The sequence below is a fragment of the Struthio camelus genome, chromosome 4, assembly GCF_040807025.1.
Source record: "Struthio camelus isolate bStrCam1 chromosome 4, bStrCam1.hap1, whole genome shotgun sequence".
Lineage (NCBI taxonomy): Eukaryota > Metazoa > Chordata > Aves > Struthioniformes > Struthionidae > Struthio > Struthio camelus.
In genome coordinates, this window is record NC_090945.1 from 40,472,602 (window position 1) to 40,491,806 (window position 19,205).

Here is a 19,205-nt window from a genome sequence, read left to right on the forward strand (position 1 = left end):
ATGGCCAAACTTTTATGAAGAATTTAAGTGTTTCAGTCTGAAATCCTTCCCTTACTTTATACCAGTGAGGGTCTATGAAAGCTTAAAAAAAAAGTTATGCAACACCATTTCTTTCTATACAAAAATATAGATATGCAGTACATATCTGAATCTTCCTTCAAGCTGATGGACTAATGAGATTGCTTCCAACAAGCTTTCTTATCTGCTTGTTTGCCTTTATTCCTCTGCGGGGATAAACTGGTTTACTTTTAGCAACTTTTACAATTGTTTAGTCTGAATTCTTATGAAATGTTTCAGTCTGAAGGAAACTGACTAAAACCAATGCTTTTTTTTTTTTTTTTGTGAAGCTTCTGAAAAGTCTTGTTGACCAGGAAATTTCTGAAGTGTTGGGTAAGGTTATGAAGTCAATTGCCTAAAGAGGAAACTGCTGCTGGCAGTTCTGGATATATTGAGCAATTGCATTTTCAAGTAATCCCTGCTTATTTTTAGCTTTTCTCGTAACCTTTCATGAGGCTTCCTGTGTCCAGTGTTTCTTGTGCAGGGACAAAACCTGGTTCAGTGATTTTTTTTTTCTTTTTAAAATCCTCTCTTCTTTTATAATCTGAAAGTAAATACTAATTACTTGTATAAGCACAATGATGCAGGAATTCAATACACCTACTAAAAGTAAGGAAGTTCAGAGTATTTGTGTGCATGAATATCAGGAATACATGCACTTTCAGTCAGTAGTGATGGGAATTTGGCATTTTTCAATTTTCTCACATCCTTTTCCTTCCATGATGTTCCTCTGGGACTTGCTCAAAAGGATGCCTGACAACATTTCCCTGAAGTCCCTCAAAACATTTCAGTTCAGATTAAAGATTATGCTTGGCATCAAGTTCAAGGCTAATAGTGAATACTAGGGCAGACTGCTCAGTACACAACACTGTTTATCAAAGTCACAAAGTCAGACTCAAATATAATATAAATCTGAGATTACATATATACTTTTATCCACCAGTTTCAAATACTTCAAGATCTGTGTTGATGAGGACCTCTAAAATGCATGCATGAGAAGACTGAACTTATCTTTTAGTTTAAAAATAGGAACTAATTCCAGTAGATCTCAAGCACTGAATAATTACTTTATTAATTGTGGATGTGATCTTAACTAGAGATAATCAGGAACATACAGCCAAAAAGATATTCCAAATTCCCATTTCACAAGTTGTTCTCCAGAACTTCCAAGCTTTCAAATAAAGAAAATCAAGTCATTTTAAATTAAAAATTAGACTTCATTGGGGAGAGGTCCATCATTGTGATCTTTCAAGAACTCTTCTTTCTTATAAAACATAGAAAATGTGCAGGTAAATTCTCTATGTGGCTTTGAAAATGTTCTGTCTCGTAGCTTAGAAAGGACTGGAATGGATAGAATTTCCATATGGAAAGGTTCTGTCACTGGTGGGGCCTTGTATCACTCATCACATTTTCTTTTCTGTGGAAAACAAAAAGAGGTAAGGGGAGTTGATTTGTTTGAAAAAGAAGCAAAAATAAGTCCTATGCCTCAAATAAGAGGTGGGACATACATATATTAACATATGTAGTGTCAATTACATATGTACAGCCAAACCCACTCCTAGCAGTAAGCAAAATGTCTTTAATTTTAAGCAAATGAAACAGGTTAGAAATCAAGGGGAGACAGTGAATCAAAAAATTGTAACACCATTAGCAAGTGAAGTATCAGTGGAAGAATTAAACTAACTGATGAAACAACTCTCACAAGTGAGAAAATTCATCAGCTGGGATGACAGTCCAAACACTAACCTTTTTGCCTGGGTATGACTTATCTCTAATTGAAAACTAGTTTCTATTGAATTCAATTCAAGACAGTAGTTAAAAGAATTTGGTAACTTCAACTGGTAAACTCTCATTTTGTAGGTCAATGACATATGTTATCACCATCATGACAGCTGCTTGAAAATGTCTGTCTCAGCCTGTAGTCCTGTAGGTATTTTGATAAGTGTTTCTAAACTGTACTTTTGTCAACAATTTCTCTTATTCTCTTACCGAGAAAGTTATGTATTCTTTTTTCCTCAGTGTTTATCTAACTGGCAATTAATACCTACGACAAAAAAAGATGCTGATACTTCACACTGATGTTTCTGTCACTCATTTAATTATTACAATCCTTTGAAACACAACTAGAAAAATTTTCCAGGAGCCTTGTCAAACATTGTTTGACCGCTGTAAGTCACTAGTAAATGTTCCAGGAGAGCAGCTTGTGCAGTCCCATTTTCAAATTACTAAAATGTGGCTATGCTCATCTCTGAAATGCCAAAACTTGATCTGCTGGAGCCTAGAATGTTTGAACGGAACCCTTTCCTTTGCTGATTCAGATGATGGGGGCTGCATCCTGGACATACATCAATGCCAGGAACCGCTGGTGAATTTAACTGAATGGAGTTGTAAGGATGCATGGCTTTGTATCTTTAACAATATGTTCCTATTATCCACACCAAATGACTGTTGCTGTGAAAGTGGCGAAGAAAAGGTCATTTCCTCTGTGTGTACTATTTCTAATTGCTCCACCAATACTTACAACTTCCATGGAAACCAACAGCAGTTGCCTGTTAGCTCAAGAGCCCAGAACAGAGCAGTAAGGGAATAGTTAGGGGGTTATTTTTTTTGATTTTATTTATCCTTGCTTGAAAAAAAGGCCCTTATCTCGTTACATTATGTTTTGGGAACACATTTTAACAGATAACTGCAGAACAATACAGAAGGAATCTCTCAATGGAGATATGTTTTTAAGGATGATAGAAAGTATTTCTTCATGACTCTCCACTGAATGAAAGGATTATGGGATTAATCAGTGGCTGCCAGCCTCAGAGGCCTGTTCTTCTCTATTTGATCATCTCCCATGCCAGTCTCCTTTTTACAGGTGATTTCTGTGACATTCTCTTTCCTGTAAATGGTCATTTCTTTAAACTCCTCATATTATAAACTGCATATTATGCAAGATATGCAAGATGGAGTCAAAACTGATCTCTGTATTTGTATATATTGGAGAGAATTGCTCATATGAAGTAGGTAAATGCTATTATTTTCCTGTGAGACATCAGACTTCGTACGACCATCACCATTTTTCAAACAGGAATGAGTGGAATGAAAGAGAGCGAACAAAACTACTAATGCCTTAATCTCATTGAGTGAAGCTTAGAATGTGAAAAACTTACCAGTTTTTGCTAGACTTGAAAAGTGGGAATCAAACATTTACTAAAAATGAGAGGCAATTTTGGTAGAGAATACAGGAGAAAAAAATTTTACCAGGTTCTAGACTGTCTTTTCACTTTTTCTGAGGTAGCCGGAATGAGCTCATTGGCAATGCTGAATGTGTTCTCAACCACATTTTTTTCTGTCTTTTTTGTGCATAAAGCATTGTGTAGAGAACTACCATCATTTGAAAACTAAACAGATTGTCATTCTTACTTTCAAAACTGTCTGCTGCATAACCCATTGTCATAATCCACCTGTATGTCAAATTCAGGGACTGTGTTATGATGTCTTTAGATACATGGAAATTCCAGAGTCTATGCAAAAATCTCTTTACTTTGCCAAAGCAAATAAATGAAGAGAAATCCCTGAGGGCAAGAGGTGAATAGAACAGATGTGATAGCTTTACTTCACATTCTCTCTGCCTCCTACATAGGTGCTATGTAAGAAGTATAGTTGGAGTGTTGTTATACTTAACCAACAGTCAGTAATAGAAAAGTCTCTTTTAATATGTGGGCAGCTGAATTTAAATCATATCAACCCTAAGGCTGCTGTAAGTTATTCAAGATGCTAAACTCAGGGTAATTTATGAAGCTCCTTTAGAGCTGAGGCATACAGATCAAGTGTAACATCACTTGAAAAGAGAATTGCAGTTTCATCCCTGTAATCTTGCTGTTTTACCCTTTGCACCCTAATAAACTGGGTTTTTTTTCCTCCCACAAAACACGAAAGGGAAGAAAAGAAAGAAGAAGTTGCCAACTGGCTGATTTCCAATTGACATGAGTATAACTGAATGCAGAATCAGCCCGGTATTTGTCTTTATTTAGAAACATAGGCCCCAGTCCAGCTCCCATTAAGACTGATGAAAAATGCACTTCATTGATTGCACTGACAGTGGATTGAGGCCATTAAGAAAACCGAATTTAGCGTCAGGGTAGCAACAGTTTCTGTACAAGCTGGAAAGGATGTAATCATTTGTAGCCCACAAGAACAGTGTCACAACTTTCATATGAGTGCCAAACAAATTCATTGAAAATTAACTCAAAATGAAGCTAGTGCCTGGGCACAGTCATGTTTCTTTTATTGAGCAAGACCACTGTAAGAGCATAATGTGCCTCTTGGTTCTCTAGCAAGATAAAAAGGAAAGCATTCATGAACCCCAGATTATATTCCCAATGTATCAGTTACTGCAGCTGCACGAACTTGAAAGATAAAACCATTAGCTGCTGTTGTGGACTTCTAGTAGATTACTCCTAATTCACAGTCTGGGGAGAAACAGATAAAGAACCGTGATTTTCCTTTACTGACACTAAGTGGCTGATGTAAAGTTAACTCAAAATGACTTTTGCTTTGGGGGAAGAATGGCTGCACATCTGTGATTTAGTGTACTGGAGGGCTTGAATTTGTCTTGCTTGCCTGGTGCATGCCTACAATCAGATACTAGCACAAACTTAATTTCCAGTAAAGATGCCATATGCATATACAGTCCTAGAACCATAATGAATTACAATACATCAAACCTTCCCTTTTTGCTCTGCAGCAATCAGTAATGTAAATGTACCCCTTGTATCCCTTAAAAGAGGACTGGGTCTTCAGTCAGCAGAGAGGAACAACATTGTCTAAAGCATTGTCTCCCATTTGTATCCGCTGAAGAGTGAAACCCTGTAACGGGTGTGCTCATGGACTCAGGCAACAGCCCTCAGTAAGGCTATAAACCATCAACAGCGGTCGTGATGGCTGCATCAGAGTGAAATCTGGCACGGCAGCCAAGGACTAGTTGAACGTGCACCAGCCAAGGTACAGCCGGTGTGCATATATCACTATGAGTCAATCATCTTACCCCCAAAATAATGCTGCAGCCCAGAGCCCATTGAGCTCTCCTGCATGGCAGCGGGCTGCATAGCGCTGAATGTCCCCTTGAGTAGAGGCGCCTCTCCTTGAGGTTGAGAGATTCCTTACCCGCAACAGATCCTCGGTAAGTGACTAATAGCATGCTGAAACTTTGTAAACTTTGCTAAGTTACCTCTTTGATTGATTGTGTGCATAATCCTTAGACATAAACCGTTGACCAATTCTGGGACTAAGATTAGATCCAGCCGCACCTAGACTCCTCTGAGAAGGAGTTTAGAAAGCAAGGGGGTCCATTCCGAACCTTGTGACTCAACGGGAGGATCTCCTTGACACTTTTGTCTGACCCTATCCTCCAAGTAGTAAATAACTGAGTGAACCTTGCCAACGACCCTTGTTAAATCACTGTCTTATTTACCAGTGAACTTTGTTAAATCACTGTCTTATCTCAATAAAACATATCGCTGCTTCTCTCTTATGAGTGAAGTGCATCACTCCCTACTCCTCCATGACAAACCCAAATCTCAGCCTAGTCCATTTAGAACCATGAATGGAGATCTAAGATTTAAGGGAATGCCTCAGTTCCTCACAGAGAGCAACAGTCTATGGGCAACTACTATAGGAAAGGTAAGATATTAACTTTTTTCTCCAGGAGCACAATGTTTTTATGACAAGACGAGTTTAATAGCTTTTGAAGAATTTATGCTCACTGAGGCAGTGAAAGCAAGATGTATCACATGGAAGTGCTGGTCAGATTTAAGCAGATTTTAAGTAGAGACAAGGCTAACAATAACTTCTTTGGTAGCTCATCTCAGAAAAAGAATACAAACAAGATTGGCAAGGACTTGAGTCTGTCTCCCCATTGATGTGGAGAGCCATAGCTGCCAAGTCAAGAGGAAAAAAAGGCAAATATTGCGGTCCATTTACATTCCAGGACCCTTGATTGAGAATATTTTTTTTTCTTTTTCTTTTTTTTCCCCTTCTTTTCTCTGCTTTTATTCCCTTCCCCCCCACCTTCCTGTCTAAATCATATCCCAGTCAGAATTCAAACTCATTCAGGAGATTTCAAAAACTCATCTCACTTCTGAGTTGAATTCACTGCTGGTACATATGAGTGCTGCAACTCTGTCCCAAAGCAAGGTCAAGGTCAAAAAGCCTAGTTCTGTGTAACTTTCCACTGGGACAGAGGAAGGAAGCAGCATTTTCAGAGCCAGGCCTCATCTCTTACTCAGCAGCACCGTCTCCTAGCAGGTCTTGCTGGGAAACTTCTGGATGAAAAGAGCAGGAGCTGCTGTCCTTCCACATGCTTGCAGTGTTGTCAGAGCAGGCCTAAGTGTGGGTCAGGTCTAAGAGCTGTGTCAATCAAAGTGAAATGCAGCTCGTATCTGAACTGACTAATCAGATAGACATCAATGGCTTGCTTTAGGAAAAAAGTACATTTTAAAAATAATTTATCTTTTATGTGGGCTAATTTCTGGTTAATCTAATAAAAGGTTTTGGCTACACTTCTTTACACATATATTTGCATTTCTTTATTTACTACCCTGAATGAGTTTGAAAAACTACTGTTTTGAAAGACAAGAAAAATAATACCCTCCCTTTTAAATAAGCTGCCAATAGTATTCCATAATTAGAGCTCAAAATCCTGGTCCACTTGAACTAAAAAGGAATTTTTTTCATTACCTGTGGCTGAGCAAGGGGTGGCCACGCTTTTAAACTACTCAGCGGGTCTCTTCTTTGTTTGGTTTGTTAGGAAAGTTCACTGAAGCATCTCGAGATAATGGTAACATGTCATATGTGGCAATTTATAGACATCTCAGTTATATAGAGCTTTTTCATTGTTTGTAAATCACAATGAGTTATCTCAAGATTTCTATGTTTTACTTGGATCTATAGCTCCGTAAAACTGCAAGCCATTTTCCTGGTTAAAGGAAAATGTATTAGTTCATTTTTGTCTTTACTAAACTAAGTTAAGCATTGTTACAGTGTCTTAAATCCATTTCATGCAAAAGGCGCTTTTCCCAGTGCATGAAGTATATTTAAGAGGACTTGAAAAAAAGGAAGTATCCCAGGCCTTCCATTTTTGGTGTGACTAATCTAGGTACTGATCTGAAAATTCAGAGAGTCTCCTGATTATTATACTCACGAAAGTTAGCCAAAAATTTTAAGACAAGAAAGGAGAGAACAGGCCTCAAGTATAATGCTAGAACTGTGAACCTGATGCAGATTCCATTTTATTAAACTATTATGAAAAGAGAGGAAAAGAGGAATGTGAAATTCTAGAAAGGTCACTTGAATTTCAGTACCCAGGTAAAGGGCATAACATTTGTTTCATCAGACTGTAGTATACACCTAAAAGATGATTGTATACACCTAGAAGAAGCCTATGATATGGACTTGTTAAAACACACTGAGTCAACTAGATCTCCTTTCTTTCATTGACTGAGCATCTAGCCTATTCTGTAAGTGCATAAAGTAGGTGTGAAATAAATTGGCTTTAGTAAGGCTGTACTTTCTTACCTATCTCAGCATAAGCAAATGAGGAAATGTGGTCCAGTTGGAACCTTATTAGTACTAACTTAACTTCCTTATCATTGGCTCTTAGCTCAACATAATTCTGGAATTTGTTCCCTCTCCCATAGACAGCATTCCAAATGCCCAGTGCGCTTCAAAATCCAATCACCATTCAACTAGGAAGGTCTCCCTTGATTGCTGGTTTAAACATCTAACACATGCGCTGTTAAGTCATTTCCTTTATGCCAGTTGTTTACAATTTTTATTATTTAAAGTTCTTAATTCAAATCAAGCCTTTACTGAGTCCACCCAGGCGGTTTGTAACCTAGTCCCCTAGACCAGCAATGAGTGTAAGAGCCCTCATCTTTGAGGGCTATGTGAGAGTCCGCCATGCTTTGTGTCCTGGCCTTTGTATTAGTGGAGAGAAGGAGAATCAGTGAGGGGAATTAGACTGGGTCATTAAAATTAGATTACTGTGGGTCCTGAGAGACTAGACTGGGACATTCCAGAATAGTTCAGCAGGAATACTAGTGGGAGCATAGTGACTAAAGTAGGGACTATGGCAAAGACAGCTTGGGTAGCAGACCAGATCCAGCTAATCTGGGGGTAGTTTAGGCAGGGCCTAGCTAGGGAGTGGAGAGGAATAACATCTGACTGAGATTTGGAGATGCAGAAATAGCTACAAAGACTGAAAATGGCTCTGGACAGCTGCCATATTTGCCTTACATCTTACTGTGGCATTGCAAAGAAGAACCATAGCGAAATATTCAGGACAAAGTTGAATGGCAGCAAAATGTTGCCGATGATCTGTCTTCCTGTGTCTCATTGGTAATACACAAATTCAAAGGTATAACTGCAGCACTAATACTATGTATTCACTGTGTAATTTTGTTTGAGACCAGTTGTCTTTGATGCATTTTATTTATGTCACTACTTTTCCGACTGGAAACATCACCCTCCCATCTAGGCCACTGAGCAGTCAGTTAATGATGTCAATCATTCAAAGTCTCCAGATTCTGACTGACTCTAAGGAACTAGACCAGATGAGCCAGCAGTAAAGAGGCCTCCCAGGATATCAGGGAATATTGTTGGGACTTATAAACACTATAAAGCCCTTTAGAGATACATTTCTGCCATCACTGCTGCCAGTAGACATACGTAAAGAATATGATGTCTGCCCCTAATGCCAGTTTACAGTTTCTTGACACTGTTACCCAGTTCCTTCTGCTGATATATGATACCATGATTTGGTCACAGTCTGTGGTTCACATGCCAGCCACAAGGAGATTGGCTGGGTCCTTCAGAAGGGTAGTCTCAGCAGTCTCTGTGCTTTCACTGGTCAGCTGCACTTCTAGCAACAAGAGAATCTAATGGGATAGAAAAACATAGCTTGTGGAGGTTGGCCTCTGAGCTGTACTCAAGGCAGCCTGGCAGCCATACTCTACTAGAAGTTGCACTTATAGCCAGGAATAGTCCCTGTGTGGTCTTTCTTCCAATAGACCTTCTTTACTGGAAGCCTACATTGCTGGATCCAGACACAGGCATACTAACCATTCTTCACAGACCATGACTGGGCAGACCAGGGACTAAGTAGGGAAGGATTAGGATGAGAATTGGAAGATTGCTTCTATTTGTGAGCCTGAGTGAGTTTTTATTTTCTGAAATGGGAAAACCAGGACAAACTGTGTTGCTGTGCACACTGGGGAAAATACCTATGTACATATACTGCTAGCCAAAGGAAAACAATTACATAAAGAGCCTGTGGTTTCTGACTCTTAATTTATCCATTTCTGCCCTTCAGCAGCAGGAATTTGGTCCCTGGAGCTGAGCCATCATAGTCGACTTGACAATTGTGACAGCCAGTCTCAGACTATTTCTCTATAGTCTGACAGTTCTATGCGCTCAGGCTGCCCCACATTCTTGTTTTTCTAATCTGGGGGAAGTGAGGGGAATGCACTTGATATGTGCCTTGTTCTAACATACTAAACTATCCTATTTCACAACAGGATTAGGAAATCTCCCAAGCTGAAAATGGTTAGAGTTTGAAAAAGTATTAGGATAAAGCATAATATATGAACTTGTCCCATTCATATTCTTCCTTAGGCCCCTGCTTGTGGTCACTATTGCAGACATAATGCTGCGCTGGTGGGATCTACGGTCTGAAGTAGTATGGCTGCTTTTATGTATTAACCTGACAATCTAAGTCAAATGGTTAATGACAGCAAGGTATTCATATGAACACTATTGCGATTACACAGCATACAGAGTAACAGAAATGTACTTTGACACAGTCTCTATTTGGGTAGGCAGACCCCAGTCCCAGTCCTTTAGATGTTCCAAGTGGAAAGCTTCCACTGAGTTCTTCATTCAAAGGGATTGCAGGAGCTATGTTTCTAACTGTAATGTTCAAGATAAGCAGTAAAATAAAATATAGATCCATAATCTAACAAAACATTTCAAGTCACGCTTAATTTTAATGATACGAATTGTTCTACCACAGTTAATAATTCTGCTGATTGGCCTAAGCTGATATCATGGTTTACCTATGTAAAGGCAGAAATATAAAGATAATCAGATATAACCTGAAGAAGAGAAAGTATGTTTTCAGTAACAATATTGTTCCCAGCAATAAAATTGTTCTCTCTAACAGCACTGATGTCAGATCCGTTAGCATGTCCAAGTCTCTCCTAGTTCAAGGGAGAAACGGAAATGTTTTAGAGGAGGGAAAATTATGCTAAGGATGCAATAAGAGATCAGCACATTCTTTAACACTGAGTGGCCGCAAATGCTAAAACCTCTGGCATCTCTTATTTACAGTTAGACATGAAAAAAGAATTAGCATCTCAAGAACTTTCCCTACAGCTCCTTGAACTTTCAGTGTTAGATTCATTTTTAATGTTTAGGTAAGGTATATCATTTACACTTTAGCTATAATGTACACTTTAGCTATAATGTATAAAATACTTGTTTCCGTAACAAGGTGTCATTGTAGGATGAATGGGATTTCTACACAGATTTCTAGGTAACCTATTTTTAGAAGTTTATATTTTGGAAATTATTAATTGCTATTATACTTTCTGAGAAACCATACAGTGTAATAACTAGGCACCAAGTGTATAATTATGATTACTATGAAGTATACTTTTCAAACTAGGAGGACATGGCCTTTCTTGTGTTCTTGACTGTATTTAAACCTCTCAAAAATATGTTCAGTCAAGAGGGTTCATATAACAGTGGTTGCTTCAACCCCTAATTTTCTCCAACATTCCCTATTGTTGAAAAATTTCTCTTCAAATAGCGTGTGACATATCTGCATTTGTGCTTCAGGCATCCATTCTTGCTGAGTGTATTCATTCTCGAGGATTTCTACTGCTGTACAGATAATAAGTCTTTCTATATTTAAGTCTCCATTTCACTCCTTACTCAAAGAATCAGCAGTTTGACATCACTAGTTCTTTGGATCTTCTGATAGAAAAGTAATAAATCTTGATCTTAAATTTAACGGTGCCTTTCAGGATCTATTAACCCAGATCCTTTAATCTGCATAGATTGTTCACACTGGTGATAGGAAGTATGGAAATAGAGATACTCTTCTAGAAATCAAATTTATTATGAAGGTGTCCTTTTTTTGAATTGCTAGATCTGGATGAGGAAACATGTCCTAAAGTTACGATTTACTATAGCACAGTTGTAGAGAAATATCAGTGTTTTAGGCTAAAAATCAAACTAAGCCCTTATACTGAGATTCTGCTGAAGTAGCTAACTGAAAGAAAAGAAGTGTCTGATTTCTCTAGCTAGCAGATACGTGATGAATTTGGGGGCTCAAGTGCTGTTTGGTGTTGGAGTCTGGGATAGGTACAATTCCTTCTAATACAGTCAGAGCGTGCTGAAAGCGTTCCAAAGACTGCAACTGAGCATCTTCTAGATTGTAAGACGTCTACCCTATGGGCCTTTAGCACCATATGTCTAGCAGGTAGCTGACAGCTGTTCAGACTGAATGCAAATCAAGAAGAATTTGAGTAAAGAGCAGCTGTAGTAAAGAACATCAGCAGTGTAATTTAGGTGGAATGCAAGTGCTATGGTGGGCAAAAAAGAATTTTTTATGTGACATTGCAGGGTCTCAGTTCTGTCCTCAGAAATATCAGTTATCTTCCACCAACATAGCCTGCCAGGACTCTTGAGTCATATTTAAAACTCTCATATTAGCTGGAATTGCCTTGACTTGTGAAACAAGGCATCTGTCTCTGCCTTTCATTTTATTCTGTAAGTAGAGGAAATAAAGACAGATACTTAATCCTGTGTTGCAGTAAATACCTTTGCAAAGTGCTTATGTGGCAGAAAGTATATAACATGTTGTTGAATGACATTTCAATGACAACTGTCTTCCTGTTTAAGATTCTTTCCAATGTATAGCTATATCCTTCCGTTGATATGTATAGCTAAGCTGCAGTACAGTTATTCATGATGCATGCAGTTCATGCCTGTAGCATGTTAATAACAATTATTAATCATGCACTAACTCTTTACAAGCCTTTATAGGTGGATACCCCAAATTTCTTCCACTTATGCATGAACAAACACTGACTCTAAGAATTTTTAAGCTGACAGATTAATCCTTTTCACTGATGGCTTGTATCTCAATACTAAAATGGTAGTATAATCCACAAAAGAAATGAAGCTGGTACTAAATGTGTTCAGCCACTTAATACACAGTTGCACAGTTTTATTGGAACATATGAGTCAAATGTGAGTGTGGACACATATAAACAGGCATTACTTTGATTTTATTTGTTTTTTGCCAAAGATCGGCTAGACAGTCTTTCTAAATTTTCCAGAAGATTATCTTACAGATAGAAAATGAGCCTGAGTAACTTTAAGGAGAGATGCAGCCGGTCTTTTAACACTACTATAGATATATAATTGTGTGTACAAGATCTTTTTTTTTAAGACACTGTGCTGACTGTGGGTCCTATGAGGTACAAAGAGAGTTTAAAATTACTTCGGTAGCACTAGTAAAATATTTCAACACAAGAAGGGGTGTTTCAGATAAGAGAACGTTTTTTGACAGTTAGTATGGTTCTCAGGCTGACTAAGCTATATTTTAGGAATATGCAGAACTTCACTTAATATTCTTAACACTAAGTCCTAGGCTTATTTGTATAACAAAAGAAACAATGAATGTAATCACTCCGGAGTCTGATTTTTAGGTTGAGACCTCTATAAGAGTTCTTTACCCAGTGATATCAGTAATAATTTTATTGGCTTCAGTGACCTAGGATTAAACCTTACATCTCCTTGGTAATGATATTATAGAACAGTAGAATCAACTATTTGTGTATATCTCCCTGTTTGGAAATTCCAAAGGGCATATGAGTATTGGTATTCTAATTCGTATCTGCTTTTCATACTGAACAATCCTTTCAGTAATTACAGAACATGTACTTTCTTTTTTTTTTTTCCCTTCAGCTTCGGGGGTCATTGCTACAGTACATTCATTTTATCAATAAGAGAGTGGGGGAAAAATCTTGAAGTCATACACTCAGCTTGACAGTGCTTTGCATGTGGAGATCTGTCAGCAAAGGCATAGCTACATAGTAAATGTGAGTAATAAAATGCATCAGCCTGGAAGGAACATATGTTTTGGGCATCTTGTATGATCCCAGTTTTCTATATATCCACAATAGCAGTAAGACATATGGCTGCTTCCCATGAAGTACAAACATTATTAATATAATTATATCTATTTAATTGTAATAAATGAGACACTTCAGTGTGCATACTGCTCTCTCAGAAGTCTGCGTTTTAGAGCCCCCGCTAATGCACAATAGTTTGAATTTGCTAGCATTCAGATCAGCCCTGTAAGTATCATCTGTCATATTCAGTATTTGTAACGGAGTGAGATATGAAGGAATTGGAACATTAAGGAGGACAGATCATAATTTTCTTCATCCGCTTGTTCATCTGGTTTGCTATTCTCTTCTGTGTTGTGCTTACTACTTTCTTCTTTATTTCAAAATGGAATTAAAATCACCAATCTCTTTAGAAATAAGGAAATCATGTCCCTTTTAAAATTTTGGTCACTGGTTCCAGAAGAAAGAAACCTTTCATACCAAATTCCCATTTGGTCACTATTTTCTACCTCATACAATGATGTAGCGACACATACCTCTTTATAGCAGTAGAAAAAGAAAGAACAAAGAACTTCCAGTTTACTCTAGAATTCTGTCTCTTTCAGGAGCCCTGTAAAACCTTATACTTTCTGAATGATCACCAAAGTAATCAAGATGTGACAGGTGATTAAAATCGAAAGCATCTGTAATTATGAAGGTTGCATGACAGGAAATCTTCTAAAAGGATATTTTCTAATTGTGTGAATTAAATCAACTTACATTATAAGAAAAACTAGTTCTCTGAGCATTGAAAGTAATGAAGTCTGATATCCAACCAGCGTGGGTCTTGTGGTGGATCAGCTTTTTAACTGAACTCATCTGAAACGTGTAGTACAAGTTCTTCTGTTATTAGCAATCTAAGATACATATTCACTTTACAGAAAAAAAGCTTGGTGAAAGCTTTAAGAAAATATTATCTTTTATTTGACATTAGAAGTTCTGTTTTCCAGTCATAACTTCTCTTCTAGCAAAGTAGATACTTTATGATTAAAATATGTTTGTATGTAAAGGATTTGTAATAGTTTTCTCCCAGGTGCATTTTTTGACGTCTATAATTACTGAGGCCAGTCAGCTTTCTTTCGCACTTTTTTTAAATCTCTTGCAGAGACATTAGCTGAGTGTCTTCTCAGCCAACTATCTTTACCTTTCATGCAGAACTTAATATCTCTGAGCTCTCTGTTTTTTGGTAAAATGTGGTATCAATTGGTTCAAAAAATAAAAAATTTGCAATAAGCAGTTTGAAACATGCACACATACAGAGTGTGATTGCATATAACTCATTCCCTTAGGAAAATAGACTAAAAAGAATAATAAAAACCAAATAAATTATATCTTGTGCAACTATAAAACATTTTCCATGTAACTGAACAACAAAGTTGGACTGCTGTGTTTTCAGATCTCCACATTCTACTACTGCAAACTAAAGAAAGGACTAATGTCCCTGGGCTGCTCATTAGGAAAGGCCTTGTTATGTTTTGTCTATGGTTTACGTAACTATTTTATAGTTGTCAGTAGAATGTCTAAGATCAGGAATCCCTGGGGTTTATTCCTGAATCAGACAAGTGCACATGGTTAAGTATTTCCAACAGTCGACAGAGCAGCAGTTGCAAGCAGAGAAAGGATAGCTAAATCTGCCTGTGCACTATGAGTATATCGTGAATAGAGAGACAGAACCGAGTCTGCCCTTATGTGCTCATTTATTACTAAAATTCTTATTTATTTCATTGGTCTTTAATAGGATCTCTGAAGTACAAAGCAACACCAAAAGCAATCAGCAGAACCTGGACCATTACTCATGATCACCTGGCTTGCAGGTATAAGGCTGTTATAGGAGGCTCTTTCCCCCAGTACTTCATATATGGGCGTGCTAAGCAGGCACTGCAATAGAATGTTTGAATGAACTGCATTGTCCTCCAAAATCCTGCACGCATGAGAGCTCTGGGATCTTCTGGCAAATGCTGAGCAAGGAGGTGTAAGCAGCATGATTTTCCTGTCCAGACCCTGCTGCCTTGCCAAGAAGGTGCTACTAGGTACTAGGTGCTACTGTGACCTTGGCCAGCTTTTACATAGAGGGGGGAAAGGGGAAAAGGTCTTTTTCTACCCACTCATCACTGTCAGCATTTGCCTGAGGGCTTACACGTATTCCATTTATGTATGTTTTAAAAATTCAGGAGTTATTGAAATATTTATTTCTTAAGATATTTGATTTTGCTTGTGAGGTGTAAGAAACCTTATTACACAGATATCTTACCTAAGCAGCTGCTTTACCTTATCTTTGTCACATATATCTCACTTTTATTATCTATAGAAAGATATTAGCCACATGCTCTCATTTCATTTGAACCCAAGGGGTGGATGGCATCTATTTTTATTTTATGCTTTGTCCTGTTGAGTTCCTGCACATATTCATCTATCCTTAGGTGTCTACAGCTATAGCTGCAGTAGGAGGCGTTTGCAAATGCCAGTGGATTTGCAGACAGCCCAAAGGAGGCAATTACGTACCTTGTGTAAAAAGGAGGTAAAAAGCCCCAGGGCTCTGTGGCTGTAGGAAGCGGAATACAGAAAGGTGCAGCCTGTTGTGGCTGCACTAGCTCAGGCTGCTGGTGCTAACAATGATTTATTGCTCTGCTGCTGCTACTATGGCATGTGGTAGAAGCTTCTTCTGCTCATCTGTGTTAATGCTCTCTTAAGACAAACAAGGGCCACATCTGTGCTCGTGTCTTAAGCATATCACTTTCTTATTTTTCATATCCCAATCTCCAGTAACACAACAAACATGAAGAAAAATGGAAATAGCAACCAGCGCGCACCTCATCTCAAATATGTTTATGCCAGTCCTCCTAGAATAACTAGGAGAACATCTCGGTGTCTGCTCCCGACAAATAGTTCAAAAGGGCTTTAGGAAAAGAAGCACACCTTTTTTTTTCTGCATGTAGAGTGTTAAGGGAAAGAAAGTCCTATGGGCTTTGCTTTTTGTTTCAGGAAATAACTTTGCTTTGTTTAATTCTGCAAGTTCCTGTGTTTGAGCTGGCAAACTGTATCTTGAGAGAACTGTGGCCTTAAACTGACCTGACTATGACAATGGATTTTCTCATCCGTATGTAAGTATGTGTATACACACACCCCGCCCCATCTATTTATGTATAGCAGTATATGTATAACATATGGCAGCAAATTCTGAAGTGCGTGGAATTATTTTCAGAGCATTTCTATAATTAAGTTAGGGCAGGAAACATTCTGGAACATTGCTCAGAAAGCGTAGCTGAGGGTATCTGGCTACGTACTTCTTACTGTCTGCCTTGGCTTACTCAGCAGGTCATTTACCCACTTATTTTTCATTTGCCAAAGAGATGACTTTCTCCTTTGTTTTATTTATAATTATGTTGTAGTCCACACTCCCATCATAGAATTATGATGAGGGTCACGGGACACTGCGGAAAATGTCCATTGGTGTGTTACTCCTATCATAGGACCCGTTATAAGAATACAAACTATTCATCAGGACATGCAGCTCTTTCATATACTGCAGACTGGAGCTCTGGCAGTGTATACGAGCAGTGATATGAAGCAAGGCTGGAGGAGGAAAGAAGACTTGAGAACGGTCATACTTTTCAGTGACTTGTTCACCAAAAAGAATGTAATACAAATGGGAAAGGGTGCCTTTGGACTCTAATGGGAGGGTAGGCATTTTCTAACCTAAGACTACTTAGTTTAGTAAAGTAACTTGTATAAGCTTCCAAAATGTGTGCAAGACTGCCATTTATGCCTAAAGTTCAGCAGGTACCTATATTTCTATACAAAAAGGATGTAAGGGCTGTAGAATTTTATGAACAAGATTTCTATTCCGTTAGGACTCTATTTATAATGCAGTTAATGTCTGTAGTAATTGGAAAACTTACATCATTTGTAGCAAGGATATGTGTCTATCCTCAAAACAGACCCCCTTGTTTCTTCATGGGGAAAGTCTACCATTTTAAATTATGTGTTTCATTGCACCTTCTAATGTCCAAGGTCCCCTAGCAAGATTAGTAATTATTGTTATCCACGTTACCTCACTCACAGAGACTCCATCTGGATTACTCGTGCTAGAAGCTGTACAAGGGAAACGTAGCTCACTGAAGTGCTCCCAGTCAGAGAATACAGCAGACAGTGCCTGAAGAGGACGATAACATTCAAGAAAACTGGTGCTGGCAGGTACAAATATCTCCAGACTTTTATTCTCCTTTATACTTATGTCAAATATTGACTAAAAGTATACGCGCCATTCAACCCTGTCTTCCTCCCCCTCTTCTCAGCCTCTCTCCATGAATATTTTGGCGTTCTTGCCAGTTCTGTTTCTTTCCTCTCCCTTCCCGAAAATAAACGCTGTTTCCCCCTCATCCCAGGTGTCCGCGGCTGAGGCGCTGCGCTCTCGCCGACCTCGTGTCGCGCTGCCAGAGCGCTGCCCGCCGGCGGCGGCGCCCCCGCCCGCCCGGCGCTGGGGCCCTGCGCCGCCGCGGGCGAGGCGCCGCTCGCCCAGTGCCCATGTGCGGGCGGCCGCGACATGCTCGCTGGGAGCGCGCCGCGCCGCCGCACATGCTCACTGGCCGCGGAGGGCGCCGTCGGAGGTAGGGCTCGCTCTGCTGCCGCGGCGGCCAGCGCAGGAACCGCTCTTTCCCTCTGCCCATGGCCCGCCGCCGGCTCCCTGGCCACCGCCGGCCCTAGCCGCGGGGCCCCGGCGGCGGCAAACTGCCCACGCCGCCCCGGCGCTGCGCGGGCGCGTCTGGCGGTGAGCGCTGGGCGGCGGCGGAGCGGGCCGTGGCGGGTCTGCGGGGGTGTGTGTGTGTGCGCGGGGCGATTGGGGGGGGGGCTCTGCCCTCCCCGGGGCACGGCGGGGGAGGGGGCAGCGATGGGGAAGTGGCTCCCTCCGCTCCTCCTGGCGCCAGGCCCGTGTCCCCGCGGTGCGCGACGCGGCGACATCCCCAGGCCCCGTCAGCACCTCGGCCAGCGCCGTGCGCCGGGCCCGGCCGCGGCGGGGGGCTCCCGGCGTCCCCTCGGCGGAGGGCGGCGGTGCCGCTCGGGACTGTCTCGCCGCCGAGGGGAGAAGCGGCAGCGCGGGGAGCTTCCCCACCGCCCTCCTTACCTCTGCGCCCTGCGCTTCCCCCGGCGGCGTGGGTGCGCTGCGGGCCGGGCCGCGCCTCGCGGGAGCCGCGGCCTCGGGGCGGGGGGGTGGGAGGGCTCGGAGGGGCCTTTCGCCCCTCACCGGGCTGGCGGCCGGCGCAGGGGGACCTGTTGCCGGGCTCGGAGGTGCCCGGGCCGCGTTGCCCCCGCCCGCGTCCTGGGGCTCTGCCGGGGGGAGGCGAGGGGCGACTGTGAACGGGGAGAGCAGGAGGGGCTGCCCGCGCGCGGCGGCGGCGGCGGCGACCGTTACCCGCTGGTGCGGGGGAGGGGCGCGCGGCGGCGGCGGCGGCGACCGTTACTCGTCGGGGCGGGGGAGGGGCGCGCGGCGGGCTTGGCGGGAAGCCGCGGCGCCGCTCGCTGCGGGCGGCCGGGGCTCTCCGACGGGATATAAACACCCTGGTGCTTCTAGGAGGGTGGGGAGGGGCAGAGATGCTCCTTGATAAAGAAGGAAAGAAAGAAAGAAAGAAAATGCAGCTGGTGCTGAGGTATCTGTGAAGTGTTTCTGCTGGCCTAGGGAGACAGGAGGGGGGAATATGTGTGGAAAGGAAAGCAAATACCTGGAGTGTCACAGAGCCGCCACTGTGAGTATGCAGGGTGATTTCTCAGTTAACACAGGCTTAGCTCTTAGCCTTTGGACTAAGTGCTTTTGCCTGTGAGAAATTAAAATATTAAACTAAATATAATGTAACAAGACATAGTATTCCAGGGTGTGTTTGGTCATCTTCGCAATTCCCTTTTAGTACTGACAGTACTGTCTAGAAT

General features: G+C 41.0%; 1 protein-coding gene and 1 long non-coding RNA gene across 3 annotated transcripts in view; one reads left to right on the forward strand and one right to left on the reverse strand.

The window, feature by feature from the left end:
- Positions 1–918: 918 nt before the first annotated feature.
- LOC138067186 (uncharacterized) lies at positions 919–18,487 on the reverse strand. The gene is made up of 3 exons (XR_011141003.1): positions 18,406–18,487; positions 17,335–17,436; positions 919–1,474 (listed from the first exon to the last, which is right to left on the reverse strand). It is a non-coding gene; the product is annotated as an uncharacterized lncRNA (long non-coding RNA).
- Positions 17,757–19,205, forward strand: part of GLRB (glycine receptor beta) — a 57,030-nt gene continuing 55,581 nt past the window's right edge. Inside the window, exon 1 of one of the 2 annotated variants that reach the window (XM_068942382.1) lies at positions 17,757–17,890. The gene's annotated coding sequence lies outside the window, so the exon portion shown is untranslated. Of the gene's footprint in view, positions 18,052–19,205 lie in introns of both variants that reach the window. The other variant, XM_068942383.1, reaches the window with a different exon arrangement.